The sequence below is a fragment of the Rhinolophus sinicus genome, chromosome 7, assembly GCF_057876585.1.
Source record: "Rhinolophus sinicus isolate RSI-liver-muscle chromosome 7, RSI-T2T, whole genome shotgun sequence".
Taxonomy (NCBI): Eukaryota; Metazoa; Chordata; class Mammalia; order Chiroptera; family Rhinolophidae; genus Rhinolophus; species Rhinolophus sinicus.
In genome coordinates, this window is record NC_142507.1 from 33024363 (window position 1) to 33046417 (window position 22055).

The window sequence follows — 22055 nt, forward strand, 5'->3', positions numbered from 1 at the left end:
CTGTGGCTCTTAGTGCCAATGGGAAGACATTTAGGAGTCAACTGAACACTGACTCCCTATGCCATCAGCAAGATTTTGCAATATTTTTTGTTATAATAAACTTTTTGTTGTAATTGTAATTGCTGTACAAGGATCTGGCCTGAGGACTCAATTTTGCTGCAATAGTGTCATAATTAAAAAAAAATACAAAACCCTAATCTGATAGAAGCCTAAATGGAAATGCAGGCTCCCACAGAAGTTCTAATTTTGCCCAGAAATAAGAAAGCGAAAGGAATCTCTACAAAAAAGACAACGCAGACGAAGGAGATTGTTTCACAGGTGAAGATGGCCAGTGGCAGATTCAAAATGCTAAAAACCCATCATCTACTTTACCATTTCCTGTACTGTGCCTACTACCAAGCCTGGCGGAGAACAGGTTCCCAAGGAATGTCTCTTGAATGAGTTAATACAAAATGTGGGAAGTGGTACTTATAATATTTACTTGGCTTTATTTATTTTTTTTTTTTATTGTCATGTGCTAAGAGCGGTAGCAACAAAGCCAAAAATAACCCACCATCTTCTCTAACTTTTAAGATTCTCCAGATCAGGACAAAGAATAATTTGACTGAAGGATCCATAAAGCAAGTAGATTCTGGACACTTGTTTCTGGCAAAACTATCTCAAACTTGTTGAGGTCATCATAACAAGAAGCAAAGGGAGAATATTATCTAATAATTTAGTGTTTTGAGTTCATGGGAGAGTATGAATTCTGTTTACCAAAAAGGTTGATTTGATTTTAGAAATACTAAAATTACAGCAAAGCCATTTGCATGATCCTATTGGCCTTCCCTGGAACCTATTACCTTTCGAATTTCAAAATCTTTTTCCTATTGACAATGTCAGTGGGGAATATAATGTCCAACTTTAGACCAATTGTTTGACAGTGGGTTGGGAGTAAGTCAGGGTAGAATTATATACTATATAGCAGCTACAGGAGTTTGGGATTTAAGGATCTCACTCTAAAGTAACAATCCACACGTGAAGAAATGGGGTTTTGAATAAGGAATCCAATGTGAATGGCTCCTGCTATAAATACTGTGTGGCTTGCAGGGACTTCAGCATAATGACAACATCCAGCAAAGCCAAAGGGTTATACACAAAGGTTTGGTTCAACAGAGGCGCCTCCTTAGCAGGCACAACTGAAACTACTAAAGTCTGATTGGAAGAGAAAAGACGAAAGGGCTAAGGTAGGAGAAAATTTTCCCTTCAGTGCTTGGGAGAGAAAACTTCTAGTGCCCTCCAGCATTCTGGAGAATGGAATTGTTTTTTTTTTTTGTTTTTTGTTTTGCTGTTGTGTTCATTGTTGTTTGTTTTGTTTTTAAGCTGAATTTGTAGTTATTATAAAAAGAAGTTGAAAATACATGGTCATAGAGGGCATGTTGGGATTCTTCTGGGAGAGAATGCTGCTACTTAGGTGAGGGGTGGACCTGGGATTGCAGGTTGAAGGCACAAAAAGATAATAAACCTTTACCTGGTGGTTTCTTTATATCTCCTCCAGTAAATTCTGACTTTCGATCAGAAAGAGAGGATGGATTTTCTTGCCTTACAGCTTCCAGGGAGACATGCTGTGGAAGTCTCATGGCTTCAAAATAATTCGTGGATGTTTTGTGAAACTTTTTGACCTGGCTGAGAGCCTGGGGCTTTTGAGCATTCAAGAATAATAGGCAGCATTGAAAAGGAGTGGATAGAATGTTTTATTAATGGTAGCTATTTTTATTAACTGGAGTCAGGGGAACACCAGACAGGATCAAAATTTAAGAATTCTTTGAAAAGCCTTTATTTTACATTCATTTTATTTTACATTGCTTCGATGCTTTACTCTATGGTGTAACAGACACTGTATTTTATGCCCTAACAAATGAGAGAGCCAAGATGAGGCTTTGAAATTTTTATGTGTTCTTGAAAGTGGAGGGAATGTGAAGTGGGAGAGAGAGAGAGGCGAAGAGGTAGCAGTAACTATTTTTTTTTTTTTTTAAATTTTATTTTATTAAATTTATTGGGGTGACAATTGTTAGTAAAATTACATAGATTTCAGGTGTACAATTCTGTATTACATCATCTATAAATCCCATTGTGTGTTCATCACCCAGAGTCAGTTCTCCTTCCATCACCATATATTCGATCCCCCTTACCCTCATCTCCCACTCCCCACCCCCCGCCCCCCTTACCCTCTGGCAACCACTAAACTATTGTCTGTGTCTATGAGTTTCTGTTTTTCATTTGCTTATCTTGTTCTTTTGTTGTTTTTGGTTTATATACCACATATCAGTGAAATCACATGGTTCTCTGCTTTTTCTGTCTGACTTGTTTCGCTCAGCATTACTCTCTCAAGATCCATCCAAGTTGTCACAAATGTTCCTATATCATCTTTTCTTACTGCCGAATAGTATTCCATTGTGTATATATACCACAACTTCTTTATCCATTCATCTATCGAAGGACATTTTGGTTGTTTCCATGTCTTGGCCACCGTAAACAAAGCTGCAATGAACATTGGAGCACACGTGTCTTTATCTCTAAATGTTTTCAGATTTTTTGGGTAGATACCCAGGAGAGGGATTGCTGGGTCATATGGCAATTCTATTCGTAATTCTTTGAGGAACCTCCACACTGCCTTCCATAACGGCTGCACCAGTCTGCATTCCAACCAACAGTGTATGAGGGTTCCTTTTTCTCCACAGCCTCTCCAACATTTGTTATTATTTGTCTTGTTGATGATAGCCATTCTGACTGGGGTGAGGTGATATCTCATTGTGGTTTTGATTTGCATTTCTCTGATGATTAGTGATGTTGAGCATTTTTTCATATGTCTATTTGCCATTTGTATGTCCTCTTTGGAGAAATGTCTCTTCAAGTCCTCTGCCCATTTTTCAATTGGGTTGTTTGTTTTTTTGTTGTTGAGTTGCATGAGTTCCTTGTATATTCTGGATACTAGCCCCTTATCGGAGGCACTGTTTGCAAAAATCTTCTCCCATTCAGTTGGTGGCCTCTTTATTTTGTCAATGGTTTCTTTTGCTGTGCAGAAGCTTTTAAGTTTCATATAGTCCCATTTGTTTATTTTAGCTTTTACTTCCATTGCCTTTGGAGTCAAGTTCATAAAATGCTCTTTGAACCCAAGGTCCATAAGTTTAGTACCTATGTTTTCTTCTATGCAGTTTATTGTGTCAGGTCTTATGCTTAAGTCTTTGATCCATTTTGAATTAACTTTGGTACATGGTGACAAATAGCAGTCCAGCAGTAACTTTTTTGAGAGCTGTTTCTTTCCTCCAGAATTTATACTTTTTTTTTAAACAGTGCATTTAAAAAAAAATATATTATTGGGGAATAGTGTGTTTCTCCAGGGTCCATCAGCTCCAAGTCGTTGTCCTTCAATGTAGTTGTGGAGGGCGCAGCTCAGCGCCAAGTCCAGTCACGTTTTCAATCTTTAGTTCTTTAGTTGCAGGGGCCACAGCTCACTATCCCATGCGGGAATTGAACCGGCAACCTTGTTGTTGAGAGCTGGCGTTCTAATCAACTGAGCCATCCAGCCACCCCTCCGGAAGCTCAGTGGCAGCTCATTGTCTTCTATCTAGTTGTGAAAGGAGCAGCTCACTGGCCCATGTGGGAATCGAACCAGCAACCCTATTGTTCAGAGTCTGCACTATAACCAACTGAGCTATCCGGCCACCCCCAAAATTTATACTATCATGTTTCCCTGAAAATAAGACCTAGCCAGATCTTTTGGAGCAAAAATTAATATAAGACCCAGTATTATATTATATTATATTATATTATATTATATTATATTATACCTGGATTATATTAGTTTATACCCGGATTATATTATACCTGGATTATATTATATTATATTACATTATATTATATTATATTATATTATATAAGACCCGGTCTTATATTACATTAAAATAAGACCAGGTCTTATATTAATTTTTGCTCCAAAAGACGCATTAGAGGTGCTGGTCCAGCGAGGTCTTATTTTCTGGGAAACACAGTATTGACAATGATGTTTCATCACAACTTATCCCTCTCTCCTGGCCGTAATCAGTTTATCATGTTTTATCCATGCTTCAATTCATTACATGTATTTTGAGTACCAACTATGTTTAAAGATTTAGAAATAAGTTAATATAGAGTGTTGGCTCATAATCTCTTGGTTGGGCTTAATTATCTGCCAATTGTAGGTTTATTACCTTCCTCACCCTCCATTCTTCAATCTCAAGACTCCAGGCCTAATATTTGTCCTTAGTACATGAAACTGTTAGGAATTTTTTTGGTTATAAGCAACAGAAATTTAGGCTGGCTAATTTAAACAAAAGATATATTTATAGAAAAATATGAAAGTTTCTCATGAAATCAAAGAACGAGGATTGGAACAGACAGGAAGTATGCAGCTTCACAAGTTCTGGATAGAAACAACTACACAACCGTCTTGTCAGGGTGAAGTGCTGCTCCAGTAGTAAGGGAATTCTAACTATTGTACTATTATTCTCAGGATTAATATTCTAGGAAGGACCAATTAGGGTCAAACGACTTCCCCCTTGGCTGGGGATGATGAGGTTTTGATCAATAGCCATGACATATTGTGAGAGGAGAAGTAGCTTGTGAAAAATTGGGATCTATGACTAAATTAAATTAGAAGTGATACTGGACAGTCAGAAAACCAGCAAATACAGATTTCTAGCCTCCAGGATGCTGAGATCAGGGTGCCACCATGATTGGGTCCTGGTGAGGACTCTCTTCCTGGTTTGCAGATGGCTGCCTTATTTCTGTGTCCTCACATGGCCCTGTATGTGGAGAGAGAGAGAAAGAGAGAGAGAGAGAGAGAGAGAGAGAGAGAGAGAGAGAGGTATCGAAATCTCTCGCTTTTTACTTATAAGGCCAACAATCCTATTGGATTCTTATGACCTCATTTAACCTGAATTACCCCCTAAAATCTGTATCTCCAACTCAGTCATATTGGGGTTAAGACTTCAATATATGAATTTTAGAGGAACATCATTCATAATACTTGGATAAGTTATTTAACCTCTCTACATCTCAGTTGTGTATAAATAATATACACACTTGTAACAAAGTGTGTATATTATTCATTCATTAATAATACTTATTGTTGATTTAATATGCGCCAAGTCCTAGACTGGAGAATAAAAATGCAGAGAAAAATTCTCAATCTATAGGACTGTTGTAAATAATAAGTGAAACAATAATTGTATAGTGTCTGGCAAAATGTAGTGCTCAATAAACATTAGTTGTTGTCATCACTAATTGCTAAGCGACACATCCGGCTGGACTTGAGTTCATCTCCTGGATGTAGAGGAGGTGTCTCCTTCTGTCATATTATGGGTGAGATGCTGGGTACTGTGGTTAACGTGGCTTTAATAAGCCAAACCACATGGCTTGAATATGTCCTGCTATGGATGTTTCACTCCACCCAGAGAGGCGGGCCCATCACTGTGGGGAACTCAGCTGTATCAAGATAAATGGCATGATTTTCCATAACTGAGATGGATAGGAATCATAGAGACTCATAATCAAGATGGATAGGTAGACATAAACACAGCTCCAATACATCAGGTCAGTGCTATAATGAAGTTATGAACAAAAAGCTGAGGGAGCACCGAGAAAAGAGATGAGTTCTGCTTGAGGGTGGGAAAGACTTCTTAGAAAATTCAGATTGAGCTTTTCCCTCTTAATTTTCAGGTAAAAATTTTGGGGGTGGTGAGGGAGTGTAAGCAGAAGAAACAGCACAAACCATATTTCCCTGAAAATAAAACCTAGCAGGATCATCAGCTCTAATGTGTCTTTTGGAGCAAAAATTAATATAAGACCTGGTCTTATTTTACTGTAATATAAGACAATGTCTTTAACATAACATAACATAACATAACATAACATAACATAACATAACATAACATAATAATATAATACGGGGTCTTACCTTAATTTTTGCTCCAAAAGATGCATTAGAACTGATGGTCCGGCGAGGCCTTATTTTTGGGGAAACAGGGAAGATGTGTGCACATGCCTAGGGAAGGATCAGGAACTGAGGGTGGCTGGAGAAAAGTCTGAATTCTATCTTAGGAATTACAGAAAAACAAACTATCAGGGGCTTTGAAGCAAGAAACTCTCCAGCAGTTAGGAGGAAAGATGCAGGTCTTCCAATGAGGAGGCTATGATGGAGGTGAGAGATGATGAGGGTTTAGCAGTTGGCAGTGGGAGAGAAGTAGACACATGTGTGAGATATTTATGAAATTGAATTTATGGAACTCAGTGGCTTATTGGATATGGGAGGTGAGAAAATTGGAGGAGTCAAGATGACTTTAAGATTTTCCATTTTAGGTAAGGGGCCATTATCTGACCAGGAAATATGGATGGAAGAATGAATTTGGAGAAGATAATGAATTCATGTTGGACGTGTTGAATTTGAGTTTTCTCCATGGTTTGCATAAGTGATAACTTTGTGACAAAGAAAGAAGTAACCATAGACTGATTCATGATAAAGCGTTCAGCCTCAATTATTTGGGGATAAACATGTTAATCCAACTCCTCCCCCCAAAAAAATCACAGTTGAAAAAGTTGAATCGGAAACTAATTTGAATGTCTGGCTGTGACTGAGTTGCCAACAAGCTGGGGGGCTAGAGCCTGACATGTCGCCTGTTTCTGATCTTGCACATACTGTTTCTTTATTTAGAACCTCTTACCCGTATCAATTAGACCCCAGTTAAATTTGACATCCCTTAACCTTGCATTGGATCTAACTCATTGCTACAGCAGAACCCATATGGCACAGAGACAGTTGTAGGCATCAGTTCATTGCTTATATAGAGATACTGGCCTGGTGCCAGCCAGTAATCACTGCTTTTTGTTAATAAACATGTTTGCTTTACAGTCATTTCATACACAGGGCTCTGGATTAATTAGATCAAAATGTGTCATCCATCTAAGAAACCAGAAGAACTCACTCTCACTTTTTGGGCTTCTGAGGGAAAGGGAACAGCAGATTTTGGCGAAATTAAAAAAAATATGTGTTTGCTTGATTCTATAAGAACTTAATAAACTATCTAAATAACCAGTGCAAGTAATTTTTGATAATGAGCATAGATTGGGTTGGGGAGTTGAATAAAAGACCACAAAGGAATCAAGGTGAGATTTTTCTCTAGAATATGAATTAGTTGATTTTTTTAAAAAGCCCATTTTGTTTCTGTATTTGTTTCCCTGAAAGTTGATAGATTTTGTTTGGGTGTGAAGATTTATAAAGAGAGACCCCCATAGCCATCAGGTCTAAAGTTTGTTCAAGTTGAAGACATAGCCACCGGTTCTCTTTGCACTCAGGTTTGAGCGGGAAGACAGGAGAGTTTCTGGGCAGTTCTGCAGCTGAGCCCTGCTGTAACTGCCTTTGAGGTCTGCAGCACCGAGCCACCTCAGGCTGAGATCCCTTCACCGTGAGCACCTCCTGCTCCATAACTAAAAAAACCTCCTTAGACATGCCTTATGCTAAATCCTTCCCAGAGTCAATATTTCTAGACCAAGTTTCTCTTACAGTAATACAAACATTGTTTGTTGTTTCTTGTATGGAAGCACAAAAAGATTCAAATTCTAGAGTTCCCACCCTATGTATGTGGATAACTTAGCCTAGTGCCTGAAACATATCTGTTGAATGGATGGAAGATGACGGTCGAAAGCAGAGGAACTAAACCCACATCTGTGTAACATTCTTTGATGTTTCTACATAGCTGCATTAGAAAGGCTCCAATTTGCTGTATACATTTGACTTCTTGATTGAAAAAACAAACCTATGCCATCCAGAGTTTATTTAAAACAGGGTTGATTAACCTTATTTATCCAGGTTGTTGCTAACATGAATCTTGCATTTCCAACAATTTCCCACTTCACTTTTTCCAACTACCACTATATATACATATATATATGTAAAATTGGTTTACCCTCTACAAGGTGTGATCAAACAATACGATGAATGTTTAAATAAAAAAAAATTGTCACCTGAAATCTATGTAACTACTAACAATTGTCACCCCAATAAACTTTAATAAAAAATATTTATTGCCATTAATCCCCCTCAAAATACTCCCCCTCACTTCAAACACACTTATCCCATCGTTTTTGCCACTTTCTGAAGCAGTTCTGAAGTCCTCTTTCGTGAGTCTTTTTAGTTGCACTGTCGTGGCTGCCTCAATGTCCTGAATCATTCTGACTTTGGGGAAGAGCCAGAAGTTGCATGGTGCCAGATCCAGTGAATAAGGTGGATGAGGACACACTGTGATGTTTTTGTTTGACAGAAATTGCCATATACCAGAAGTGATGTGTGACACGGAACCTTTCTACTGTGATCAAAATATACAGTGAATGCTGTTGCCTAGTGACATCCAATGGAAAGATAGGGATCTTCAATACAGGAAGCGACACATGAACCTTAGTAACAGTGTGTGACAAGTTTCAACTTGTTCGTTACAGTCAGTTGGGAGTGAGCTACAGTTGAGAGAAGGTGTGTTTTAAAGTGTGAGTAAATCATCGCTCATCATGACAATGCTCCGTGTCACACATCGCTTCTGGTACGGCAGTTTACGTCAAATGAAAACATTACGGTGTGTCCTCATTCACATTATTCACTGGATCTGGTGCCATATGACTTCTGGCTTTTACCCAGAGTCAGGATGACCATGGAAGGTAAATATTTTGAATTGATTCAGGACATTGAAGCAGCCATGACAGTGCAACTAAAGACACTCATGAAAGACGACTTCCAGAACTGCTTCAGAAAGTGGCAAGAATGATGGGATAAGTGTGTTTGAAGTGAGGGGGAGTATTTTGAGGGGGATCTTTTACTGAAATGTATCTTTTACTGAAATAAATTTTTTTTAACTTAAACATTCACCGTGTTTTGTGACCACACCTCATAGCTGTAGTGGATACTGAGAGACTGGCAGATTGAAATCGGTAGATTTTTTCGTGCTTTCCAAGGTGGTTTCGTCAAACAGCTGTGTAGTGATCACACAGCAAACAATCTGAGGTTAATATTGTTAGGGAGTCCTTTGAGGCACCCCAATCTCTACCTACCCTGGTCACTGCTTCCAACTTTCCCAACAAGAGGGGAAGGACCTCAGATTTTTCACTCAATAATAAAGGATACCTTAGTTGTAGCATAAGGCTACTGGTGAAAGTGTCCAGGGATAAAAGCAGTAGAGCTAGAACACACTTGGCAGTGGCAGAAAAGTCAGGGGCAAAGTGATCATAGGCTTCATGCTTCCGATTAGGTAGGAGAAGGAAGACATCAAGGCTGATCCCTGAAGTGATCGCAAAGGCTGCAGCTGTGGGGCAGTGTGTCAGGAAAGGTAAGCTAGAGCCGGTAGTGTCGGATCAGAATAGTTCAGTATCTATTACTGGTATCTCAGGTCTAATTAGCTGGTTGTCATGTAGACAAGGGCAAAAAGCCTGGTGGAGCAGTGCTTGTTGGGGAAAACATTCTAACCTACAGCAGCAGAGTGCAGGCCCACCACCATCCAGTGCATTCCAGGGCAGCTTTCCAGTGCCTTCCAGGGGTCAAGTGAGACTGTGGGCTGTGAGACTTACAAACTGCTTGGCTAGGGAAGCACTGGAAGCACTGGGCCCTCCTTTGACAAAATCAGTGGTGTGATCTAATAGTGATATGACATGGCAGAACCTGGGCTCCAATCCTATCTTGCCAGCTCAGTGTTAGTGGTAGAGGGAGAACCAGGCTGTGGGGTTAGGAAGCCAAGTGCCAAGTCTTGCAGTTGAATCTGTACATCAGCAATGAGGGGAAGGATTCCCCATGTCCACACCTCTGATGCCAGGCTCTCCCTTAGCATATTGTGTGTGGGGTCCAAGTGTGGGGTTAACCAGGATTGATTGTCTAAAGCACTAGCTATAGCTAGCATCTGAGAGATTGCAGGAGCTAGCTTCTTTCTTAGGAGGCCAGAATGAAGGCATCAGTCTTGGGCAAGTTAACACATACCTCTCACCAACAGATGAGGCCTTGATTTCTTCAGTTATCAACATATTCTGAGGAAGACAGAGAGATGCAAAAATACAGTAGTCTTCCTTACCTGTGGTTTCACTTTCTATGGTTTTAGTTGCCCATAGTCCATTGAGGTCCAAAAATATTAAATAGAAAATTCAAGAAATAAACAATTCTTAAGTTTTAAATTGTGCACTATTCTGAGTAGCATAATGAAATCTCATGCTGTCCCACTCTGTCCTGCCTGGGATGTGAATCATCTCTTTGTCCAGTGTATTCGCCCTGTATATATACACTCATTAGTCACCTAGTAGATGTCTTGGTGATCAGATTGGTTACTGGAGAGAGAAAGACAGAGAGCCCACATTCACATTAGTTTTACTACAGTATCTGATTATAACTTTTCTATTTTATTATTAGTTATTGTGTTAATCTCTTACTGTGTCTAATTTATAAGTTAAATTTTATCATAGATATGTATCAAAGTGGGACAATTAAGATCGTGAACTTGTTGCAACAATGTTGCTAAACTTTTTTGATATCAGAAGGATTATTCATTATGAATTTGTACTAACTGGACAAACAGTTAACCAAGTTTACTATTTGGAAGTGCTGAAAATACTGCGTGAAAAAGTTAGATGAAAATAACCTGAACTTTTTGTCAACAATTCATGGCTCTTGCATCACAACAATGCACCAGCTTCCACAACACTGTCTGTGAGGGAGGTTTTAGCCAGTAAACAAATAACTGCATTGGAACACCCTCCCTACTCACCTGATCTGGCCCCTAATGACTTCTTTCTTTACCCAAAGATAAAGGAAATATTGAAAGAAAGGCATTTTGATGATATTCAGGCCATCAAGGGTAATACGATAACAGCTCTGACGGCCATTCCAGAAAAAGAGTTCCAAAATTGCTTTGAAGGGTGGATTAGGCACTGGGGTTGGTGCAAAGCTTCCCAAGGGGAGTTCTTCAAAGATGACCATAGTGATATTCAGCAGTGAGGTAAGTAGCACTTTTTCTAGGATGAGATCGCGAACTTAATTGTCAGACCTCGTATGTATAGGAAAAAGCATAGTACCATATTTTGCCATGTATAATGGCAAATTTTTTTGCCCAAATTAGTGAGGGAAAAGTAAGGATGGGCATTATGCATGAATAGTACTAATTCTCTATCTACATAAATGTTTTAATTCTTTTATTTATACTATGAGTTAAAAGTATAACTCTAGAAATCAATAGCGACATCCGTATGCAAAATAATACCCTGGAATACAATAATCGGTTTTGTTGAACTTACGATGAACTTGCAAAGACAAAGAGCTCTTGGCCTTCTATGATGCATAAATATGGTAAATTTGTTACCAGTACATAAAATTTCTTGTACCTTGTAACTGTTCTTGTGTTTTGTAATTATTTGTTACATAAAATTTCTTGTACCATAATATGTTAAAAAATAAATGCTAAAATTCCTTTATAATACAAAATTCCTTTAAAAACAAGTGCTTAAATGTGAACAAATAAAATTTTGAATTAAAAAATTAAAACAAAAGAGAGAAAGTTTGTGCCAAAATCGTGTTCATTATGCATGGGAGTGCATTATACATGGAAAAATATGATATATACCGGAGTGCCAAGAAAATATATACAAGTGAGCACTTTGGTCAACATTGCTCAAGCAGTAGTTCGCCATTTTTGTCTAACTTTTTCACGCAGTCTTTTCAGCATTTCCAAATAGTAAACTTGGTTAACTATCCAGTTGGTACAAATTCATAATAAATAATCCTATGATATCAAAAAAGGTTAGCAACATTGTTTTGACTCTTGATTTGTACTGACAGAACATTTTTGGTTGTGGAGAATTGACTGACTTTCATTGTGCACTTTGACACTTTGTTTCAGTGTCGTATTGGTACACCCATGTTTCATCACCAGTGATAACAGGGCTCAAAACATCCTCTTGCCTCTCCAAAAGGTCTTGGCAAACTTTGACTCTCTTTCACTTTTGTCCATCGGTGAGCTCCTTCAGGACCATTTCTGCACACACCTTTCTCAAGCCAAGATTCTCAGTTAAGAGTTTTCTAACTGTTTCTCTATGATGTTTACTGGTCTGCTATGCTTCTCACAGTCAGCTGATGATTTTGATGCGCAACTCAATGAATTTCTGCAATGTTTTCATCAGTTCTGCTCGTTACCGGCCACCCTGACCTCTCTTTATCAGTGACGCATTCTCTCCCCTCAGAAAAACGTTTAATCCATTTACATGGCCATTTTCTTCATGGCATTATTTCCATAAACTTGGACTAACATGTCCCTGATTTTACTTCCACTCTTGCCAAGTTTAACACGAAATTTAATGTTTGTTGCTCTAATTCAAGCTCAGACATTCTCGCAACAACACACAAAAACATGCAACAAGAATAACGAACGCCACTCAGCAAGACACGGCCACACATCGACACGAACACAGCTGTGAGACTTTCATATACTAAGGTTATGAAACCTTACTGAGCTGTTTGTACAGTGCTGCCAAAGTAAGCACACAGTGGCAAGTTCACGCGCTTAAATGTCAATCCTTAGTACAGTTGAATGGGAGAAGCCAATAATAAATATAATAATTCCAATACCATTATTATAAGTACTATGGAGCTTCTATGGCAGTAGGGGTTTTAATCTGGTCTTGGAAGTCTCTAAAGAACGGACTTTTAAGCTGAGGCCTGAAGGGTGAATAGCGGTTGGACAGAAGAAATGACATTATAGTAGAGAAATTGTGTTTCAAGGTACAAAAGACAATATGTGCAAAAGTGCCTTCAGGGAGTTGAAAGAAAGTCAGCATGACTAAAACATGTTGGTCAAGAGATAGACAAGTGAGAAAGGGCATTTTAAGGGTTTTTAAATTTTTAATTTCATTGATAAATGTTAGTGGAGAGAGGGTGGGGACTTGGAAATAAAGCTGAGGAAGGAGGAATAAGGTGTGAAGTGCACAGAGAAATGTGCTGACCAGGAGTGGAGTGAAAGGTATCAGCACTGGCAGATGTACTACAGCTAAGGTAGCCAGCTCTTCACTGAATTTCTGCATCTTTCACCTAATACTTACTACATGGCTACACAACAGGAGCTATGCTTTCAGTATAATATGAGGACAGTCATATGACTAAATAATTAAAATATATTTGATGTATTTTTTTTGGGGGGATTCTCTTCCCTTTAATTTTCAGATTTTGGACTTAAAAGTAGATAAGCCTGGGCACTTACAGTGTTGGAGGCACATTTGAGAGAGCCCAGCTGTCAGCCCCACAGAGGGGAGGTAGCGAAGATAATTATATTCATGTTTAGGAGGTATGAAGCCTGAGACAAAGCAAAATGTATTCCCATTACCCTCATTTTTTTTTTTTTATGCCGGTGAAATTTAGTTAAAATAAACACAAAGATTATTCTTGACCAATGGGATCAAGAAAAGCATTTGGTTAGGTGACAGAGGGACAAGGAATAGGACTTCTTATGGATGAAGGACAGCAAGAGTTAGGTTATTTTGCATGTTGAGGTCTTAGCTACCAGACATTAGTTCTTCATCTCTACCTCCTTCTGCTGTGGCTATGACTTCTTCCAAAATGCAAGACTTGGGGAATCACGCCAATTTGCCAAGTTCCAGTGATAACTCTGCATAGGATAGGGAGTGTATGAAGCACAGGAGTAGGATATGGCCTTGGTGGTGGGATGTGGCCTTAGAAGAGATGAGTGTGATTAAGGAAAACATACTGGGGGCAGATAGTCACTCTTTCTTTAAATTTGTCCAAATGACTCCTCCATATGACATCATGATATAGACTCACTGAGATGGCCAAAACATGGAATGCTCTGGTATTCATAACGAGAATAGTTTTTTTCTCTATTCTTATGGAATTGTGCTTTTTAAAAAACTTTTACTTATTTAAGTGTGTTTTTCCAGGACCCATTAGCTCCAAGTTAAGTATTTGTTTCAATCTAGTTGTGGAGGGCGCAGCTCACAGTGGCACATGTGGGGATTGAACCGGCAACCTTGTTAAGAGCATGCACTCTAACAAACTGAGCTAAGTGGCCACCCCTGGAATTGTGCTTTTTAAAAAATGATTTGATTTTCATAAAATTGGAGGAAGGTCCTCATTACATTTTATTGATGTGGAAAAATGTATCTCCCTCTTCCCAAGGAAGCGATGTGTGTGTGTGTGTGTGTGTGTGTGTGTCTGATTGTCTCTTCTTATTATTACAAAAGGACATAGCATGGAATTTTGCAGAACTAGATGGGGAAACGGGGCTGATTGTATGTTTGGATCCTTGTTACTGGAAGCTACAAACTGGAACTCATTAGCAACAGTGTGGTTGCTGTGACAGGAGCAAGTTTTATAGCCAATGGACTTTAATTCCCAGAGTGTGGCATAGCTAAGAGAAAACTCACAGACGTGAGTCCTGCTCACTGGGAAACTGTGGGCACCTCTGCACGTAGTATTTCTGTGGGGTGCTCACTAGAATGGCTTTTCCTATCAACATTTTAAAACAGTATTTCTCACATAAAATTTGACTTATTCCTTGTTTTAGGAAAGGAGGTTCCATGGATTATGTCTGAGGCCTACCCTGGTGATGTCTGTGTAAATGACTGTTCCAGAACTCATTTTCTGGCCTGTTGTTCTACAGAGGTTTCTAATTTCTGCCACAAATAAAGGATCTATAGCTCATACAGCGTGCAGTATTGCTGAGAGCAATTGCCATGTCCCAGAATCTGTAGTTGGCCAACAGTGTACCATGTATGCAAATATGTTCCGAGAGGTTCCCACCATGACACTAGATATAGAAATATTTCTGTAAGGACAAGGTTTCATAAGCATTTTCAGACACTACTTAAAGGCCACAAAGGAATTGGCTGTAATGTGCTCAGACACTGTGGCCAAGAATCAGGTGTTTAGAGCACAGGAGTAATTAGCTGAAGACTATATATATTTAATCATCAATTGTACTAGTTAATCCTACTCTAGTTCCTGGCTAGTTAACTTCTTATGAATATACATAAGATTGGTAATCAAATTGTTGAATATGACAGAAACAACACAAATTCTTTAGCAGGTCTGGGAAAAATAATGCAACACACACACACACACACACATGTAGGTAGGTATGTATGTAAGTGTATGTGGAGATTGGTGGGGAGGAAGAAATACTGCTAGATTTATAAATTTTGAGGATTTTCTCTGGCTCCCAATAGCATAGCATTTAATTAAGTATGAATGTAAAATTATGTTTCAAGCAAAAGAAAAATATATTTAAAGTTTGAATACAGGAAATACGATAGAGTTTTCAGGGGTACAACACCTGGAAGCTGTTCCATCTTATACAGATCAATGGGGGCAAGATAAACAGCTGAGAAACAAACAGAGTCCAGAGATCAGCAGCGAATGGGAGACCTTGAGGAGAGTGCAGACTCCTGGTTCAGCATTTGGTCAGAGGCCAGCTCTGGCCTGAGGTGAGTCTGGGCAGTGACACAGGAGCAAGAGTAATCAGAGATGTCAGTAAGGCCTAAAAGTCATGTGTGACCAGTGGAGATATGGCTAAGTGGTGCTCCTTAAAACTAGAAGTTGGCTTAATATTAAAGGGCTGATTTTTAAAAAGCATTATCTCTTGCATGATTGTCCCCTCACCGTCTTCTTAGTGACTGTGGTTATAATTCATTTCTCCCCCCTCCATCTTCTTTTCATCTGAGGTCCAAGATATAGAATCCTGAAATTTAGCCATGAGCAGTCAAATTCCAATTTTGAAACATTGCTTACAGGGCTTGGAGGCCTAAGGCAAATGACCAAATTGTTCTCTTTAGAGCAAACGTACAACCTAGTTTCCTAGAAAGCTCCCTCATTCCAACTCCATGGTTGGCTGTTGTCACCTTGACTGTCCTTTTCCATCCTCATCCCTGCCCCATTTCCATCAACAGTTGACACATCTTCATGGAGAAAATAGAAGCCACAGGTATGAAATCCCATAGTTTACTTTTTCTTTGTTCTAACTCCATCCATCCTCATCAGGGACTGTTCCTGTTTTCATCAGTCAGACAGGACTTACCTGTGTCTTACAAAGGGAAGCCCTGCATTCTCTTTGCTTTATGAAAAACAACTTTATACTTAAAAAGAGAGTGCAGACTTTTTAAATTATATATGGCCTTAGGTCATGTTAACTCATTAATATGTGTCCAGCTATCATGTATGTATGTATTTATTTAAATTTTACAACTGACAAATGGCCTTAGTTAAATAGAAAAAGCAATAGACAAAAACAAAACAACCAAATCCCACCCAGAGAAAACCATTGTAGCACTTTGTTGTATATACTTGGAGAACTTTTTCTGGGCGAATACATACATGCATATATACATTTATATGGGTGTACATATGCATATTTATGTGTTTACAAAATAAGATGCTACCAAAATACTGCTCTGTAACCTGCTTTTCTTCACTTAGTAATATTTGTGGTTATCCTCCCTCATCAGGAATGGTAGGCCTACATCTTCTTTCTGAATGTCTGCCTATTATTTCATTGGGTATCATTCCACAGTTCTCAATGCCTATACTGCTTTCAGTTTTTGCTATTATAAACATTCAGTTGATAGATATCCTTATACATATCTCATTGTGCATTTGTTTAATTATTTTCTTTGGATAAGTTCCTAGAGATGGGATTTCTGAGTCAATAGTTTTGGAATGCTTTTAACATATATTGCCAGACAGCACTCCAGAAAGGTTGTACCAATTTACATGCCTGCCAGCAATCTTACTATAGTTTTTTAAATTTTTTTTTGAGGAATAATTTATACAGAGTAAAGTGCACAAACCTGAATTGTGTTGTTCAATAAATTTTAACAGATATATCTATCTGTTTAGCTACCATTCTGATCAAGATGTAGAACATTTCTGTCACCCCAGCAAGTTCCCCCTGGAGGTAACAACTGTTGTGATTTTCGCCACCAATGATTAGTTTTGTCCTTGACATCACACAAATGGAATCATATAATACATGCTTTTGTATGTCTGGTTCTTTTGTTCAATGTAATATTCTAAGGGTTCATTTCTATTGTTGCCTATGTCAGTTTTCCTTTCTTTTTTTAATTTCAGGATAGTATTTCACTGTATAAATGTGCCATAAACATTTTTAATCCATTTTTCTGCTGGTGGGTATTTGTGTTGTTTCAAATTTGAGGCAATTATGAATGGAGTTTCTGTGAACATTGTTCTACATGTCTTTTTGTGACTATATCCATTTATTTTTATTGGGCATATGTTAAATAGTGCACTTTCTGGGCCATAAGGCACATATATACGAGATAAGACAATTAAGTTCGCAAACTCATCTTAGAAAAAGTGCTACATAGCTCATTGCTGAATATCACTATGGCCACCTTCAAAGTACTCCCCTTGGGAAGCTATGCACCAATGCCAGTGCCTCATCTGCCCTTCAACGCAATTTTGGAACTTTTTTTGTGGAATGGCCATCAGAGCTCTTGTCGTATTACCCTTGATGTCCTGAATGTTATCAAAATGTCTTTCTTTCATTATGTCCTATACCTTTGGGTAAAAAAAGAAGTCATTGGGGACCAGATCAGGTGAGTAGGGAGGGTGTTCCAATACAGTTATTTGTTTACTGGCTAAAAACTCCCTCACGGACAGTGCTATGGGAGCTCGTGTATTGTCGTGATGCAAGAGCCATGAATTGTTGGTGAAAAGTTCAGGTTGTTTTTGTCTAACTTTTTCATGCAGCCTTTTCAGCACTTCCAAATAGTAAACTTGGTTAACTGTTTGTCTAGTTGGTACAAATTCATGATGAATAATCCCTCTAATATCAAAAAAGTTCAGCAACATCATTGCTACAAGTGTGCGAACTTCTCAGACCTCATATTTAGCTTTTTTTGGTACTGCTAAATATTTTCTGTAGTTATTGAGGCAATTTACACTTCAACGTATTAAAAGTTCCAGTTGCTCTATATCCTCCTCAACACATGAAAGCCCTTTTATAGCATCTATATCTTGCTGTATATATGAGGGTCTTGAGAAAATGTTTTTCTCCACTGTTGTATATTCTTTCAGCTAATAATTAAATCGACATGAGACAGATTAACAGGTGAAAATAACAATTTAATTATGTAGGTAGGGGTCCCCACATACATGAGAGCTTTAGAGACCCCACATATCTGAGAGGTTCTAAGACAGAAAGGGGAAATGAGGGCTATGTGACATCCTGAGCTAAGGATGAAGTAAGGTGCCTGGGACTTCAGAGGGAAGGAAGGTCATTCACAAGATGATAAGAAGACGAGATGTTCAATAATTAGAAGTTCGCCCTGTACAACAGATAGGTCATAACAAGCTATCTGGTGCTAACTCTTATACTGGGCAAGGCCCCAATTAAGTTCTTTAAGGGAGAAGTAAAAGTTTCTCTTGAGCCTGCCTGGTCTCCATTGTCTTCATCTCAAAGTAATCTGCAGGCCAAAATGGTACGTCTTGGGGAGGCCTGTTCTGAATGAACTCCTTCAGTGGGAAACATTTTTCTCCTCCCTATCTTGGTTTATATGCTTAATCAAGCTCTTACTAAACGCATTCAGTAATTAATTCTTGTATTTAGTTAATATATATCTGTAAGCAGTTATGTGCCCAGTATTAAGCCTTGTGGATACAACGATGAGTAAGAACAAGCTTTTAAGGAACTTACAGTCTAGCAGAAAAGACAGACATAAGCACCTAATTAAAATATGTGATGGATGCAACAGCAGAAGCAGGTACTTTTGCAGAAGCACATGGTCATTCAGAGAAAGAATAACTAATACAGTGAGAGACAGGAGATGGCAAATGAGCCTCGAGATTGCACAAAAGAGACGATCACCACAGGTAACATTTATTGAACACATGTTATCCTAGATACCGTGTGAAGTGCTTTACCTGTCTTATCTTGTCTTTGGTGCAGGTTATAGTATTACTGTGCTCATTTTACAGTTGAGTCAACTGAGGCATGGAGAAGTTAAGCAACTTGTCCACTGCCTCACAAGTAGTAAGTGAGGAAGCTGGGATTTGGATCCAGGAAGTCCCACTGTGGAGCATACAAATGCCTCGATGATGTGTGAGTAGAGGGGTCTTGGGGAAAGCATTCTAGGCAGCAAAAGCAGCTGTATATAGGCAGGAAGATAAGATACAGTCCAGCAAGTTTGAGAAAACTCCAGCAAGAGGCCTGAGGGGAAATGGTAATCAGAGTGAGATGAGATTGGAGATGAAAGCTGGCAGGAGCCAGATCTGGGGTGAAATGAAGTTGGAATTCCTATGATGGCTTTTCACTGGATGTTACTTCTCCTTGTGTTCCTTCATCAAACACCAAACAATATTTAAAATATTTCACCATGTTGTTGAATGAACTATTTGGGCACACTTGCCAAATACTGAGCATTTGAGTTTCCTGGAATGGAGCATAAAGAATTACTTGAAAGTAGGTGAATAGACCTGGTTCAGATATGAGGGCTCCCGCAGTGCCTGAAGGCCCAGTACATTCTGTTTAATACACCCATCTGCTGGTGAGACTGTGGCTTTGAGACGAGCTGAGGACAGTGTTCCCAAAACCTCTGAAAGGGTCCAGTCATAAAAGGATAAAATTCATGCACTGTTCTGATGTGCAGTGCAATGGGGGAATGCCAGTTTTTGCTAAAATAGGATGAAGTTAAAAAACACACACTGTGAAGCATTTGTCTGGTTAAATAATTTAGCAGGTCTTGCATTCCTACTTCAGTCAGTTTCACCAGACACGCTTCTCTAGAGGGTTCTCCTTGTGAACATCATCAGAGTCATCAGTGGAGGCCTGCCTGGTGCCAGGTGGGTCGGGGGAGGCGGTGTGCTGGGTGGTCCGGTGGTGATGGGAAAGGAGGCAATGCAAAGCATACCTTTGGGGAAAATGCGAACTTTTCTTGCCCACGGAGGGTGTGTGTTAGTATTCAGAAACTGTTGGCCCATTGTTTGCGACTCCAGCTTTCTCAGCAGAAAGCCTGGCAGATGGCTCACATTTGCATTAGCCTTCTGGAGAAGGAATTCACTAGCAACAACATAAGCTGCAGCTTTTCTTTTCAGAATTTACAACAAATTGGCCAGAATGGCAATTAAAAAAAAATTAGCATCACTATTTCTACATTCCCTTTCTGAATAGGGTAAATGATTCCCTCCCCAACTGTGTCATTTGCACTTTTTTACCCCCAAATGTTTATTAAAATGATTTAGGTATTTGATTATGCAAAATGACTTTTATAAAAAGACCTTTATTTTTGCCCCACAGTCACACATAATTTCTTTTGTCACTTGTTATAGAGTGGAGTTATGTGAAGTTAGGACATATTATTTGTTCTAGTCTGTATTGGATAATTTATTACATTAAGAAACCAATAATTTTCAAATATAATCAGATTTAAGTTTTTAATAAGATTCATCTTCCCATTCACACTTGCTTAATTTAAGGATATTAAATCTGCTCAGGAACGAGCTGCCTCTCAAAGCCTTGTGTGCCCATTAAAGGGCTTTATTCCTGATGTGTTAATAGGATTTAATTACATTACTGTCTTCATGCAGAGCCACAGTGCAATAGTTAATTGTGATAAGCCAAGCAAACAACAGCCTGAAAAGGAAGTGGTGTATAGTAGTTGGTTTATCGGCTTAGAAAATCAAGACGATTATTATTTTTAAATTGATGGTTGCATGCATTTGCATTGTGCTTAGTTCAAATGCTGAAGAGACCAAACTTTCTCTTTTCCTTTAAAAAGAAAATCACTTAAAAGGCAACCCACATAAAAGGTGAACAATAAACACTTAACAGAAGCTACTTAATTGACATTTATCTTTCGAATTGCAATGAAATTTTTATTATAAACTGCAAAGAGATTTGTTTCAATAATTTACCATGCTATTCTTTTGTCTTTTTGACTATCACATCCCTGATTTGGGGTTCAGGATAATAACTGTATTCCTTGTTAAAAAATAATAATTTTAAAATTGCTCTTTTATCCTGTCTTCTCCTTACGGTTTAAACTTCTGCTCCTGCTCTTGGCCCCTGGTCCCCCTTCCCCAGTCCCCCAATTACTTTAATGATGGACAGCAGAGCTTTGGCCTGATGAGAGGAGTCAGGACGCAGCCTTCAGTAAATCCTGTCAGTTTCTCCATCAGGATCATTTGCATCGATTGGAAGTGTTGACTTCTGTGAATTTCTGTTTCACGTGAACGTGACAGAACTCAGTACTTTTGCTCCATCCCAGATGCCTGTGAAATAGAATGATTTTTAGAACACTTCAATGAATTTTAAAAAAACAAAAAATACCCCAGCAATATGCTATCTCGTTGAACTTTTCACTTCCAAAGTGATTGACAACTTCTGACACATTTTCATGAGAGATCACAGACCTGGCAAACAAAATTTGAGATGATATACAGTCTTGCTTTACTTTGTTAAAAGATATTATGGAGATAGAAGAAAAAAACGTATGAAAAGGCATCAGAGTTCGTTTTTTTAGACAGTCGCTTTCTACCTTGGTCTGTCAGTAAGATGTTTCTAATGCCTTTTCTTTCTCTCTCTCTCTCTCTTTCTTTCTTTCTCTTTCCGCTTTTTTTTTTCTGAGCCAAGTTGGTGAGAGGTGGAGAGAATGAGAAGAGAGTGCCCATGCCATGGTTCTGCTTCTCTCAGAGCTACTCCACTTCTGTCTCTTCCACGTGTTGGGATTTAGTTTACCTGTTTAAAGCACGTCCACTTTTCAAAAAACGTTTGAAACAAGAACACCATACTGTCCAATCCTCAGCCTGTTGTTTAGGGTTACCACCAAGACTTCAGTGAGATTCTTCTAGGACTGGCTCTGAGCACAGCAGAACTGGGAAGGCCCGTCCTCTGAGGAGGCTCTGTGCACCCTCTCTCTTCCAGGGCCATGTTAACGCACATCTACATTGCTGGCTCTTTGTTTGAGCAGATGGCCACTATGATTGTTCTGTCCTCAGT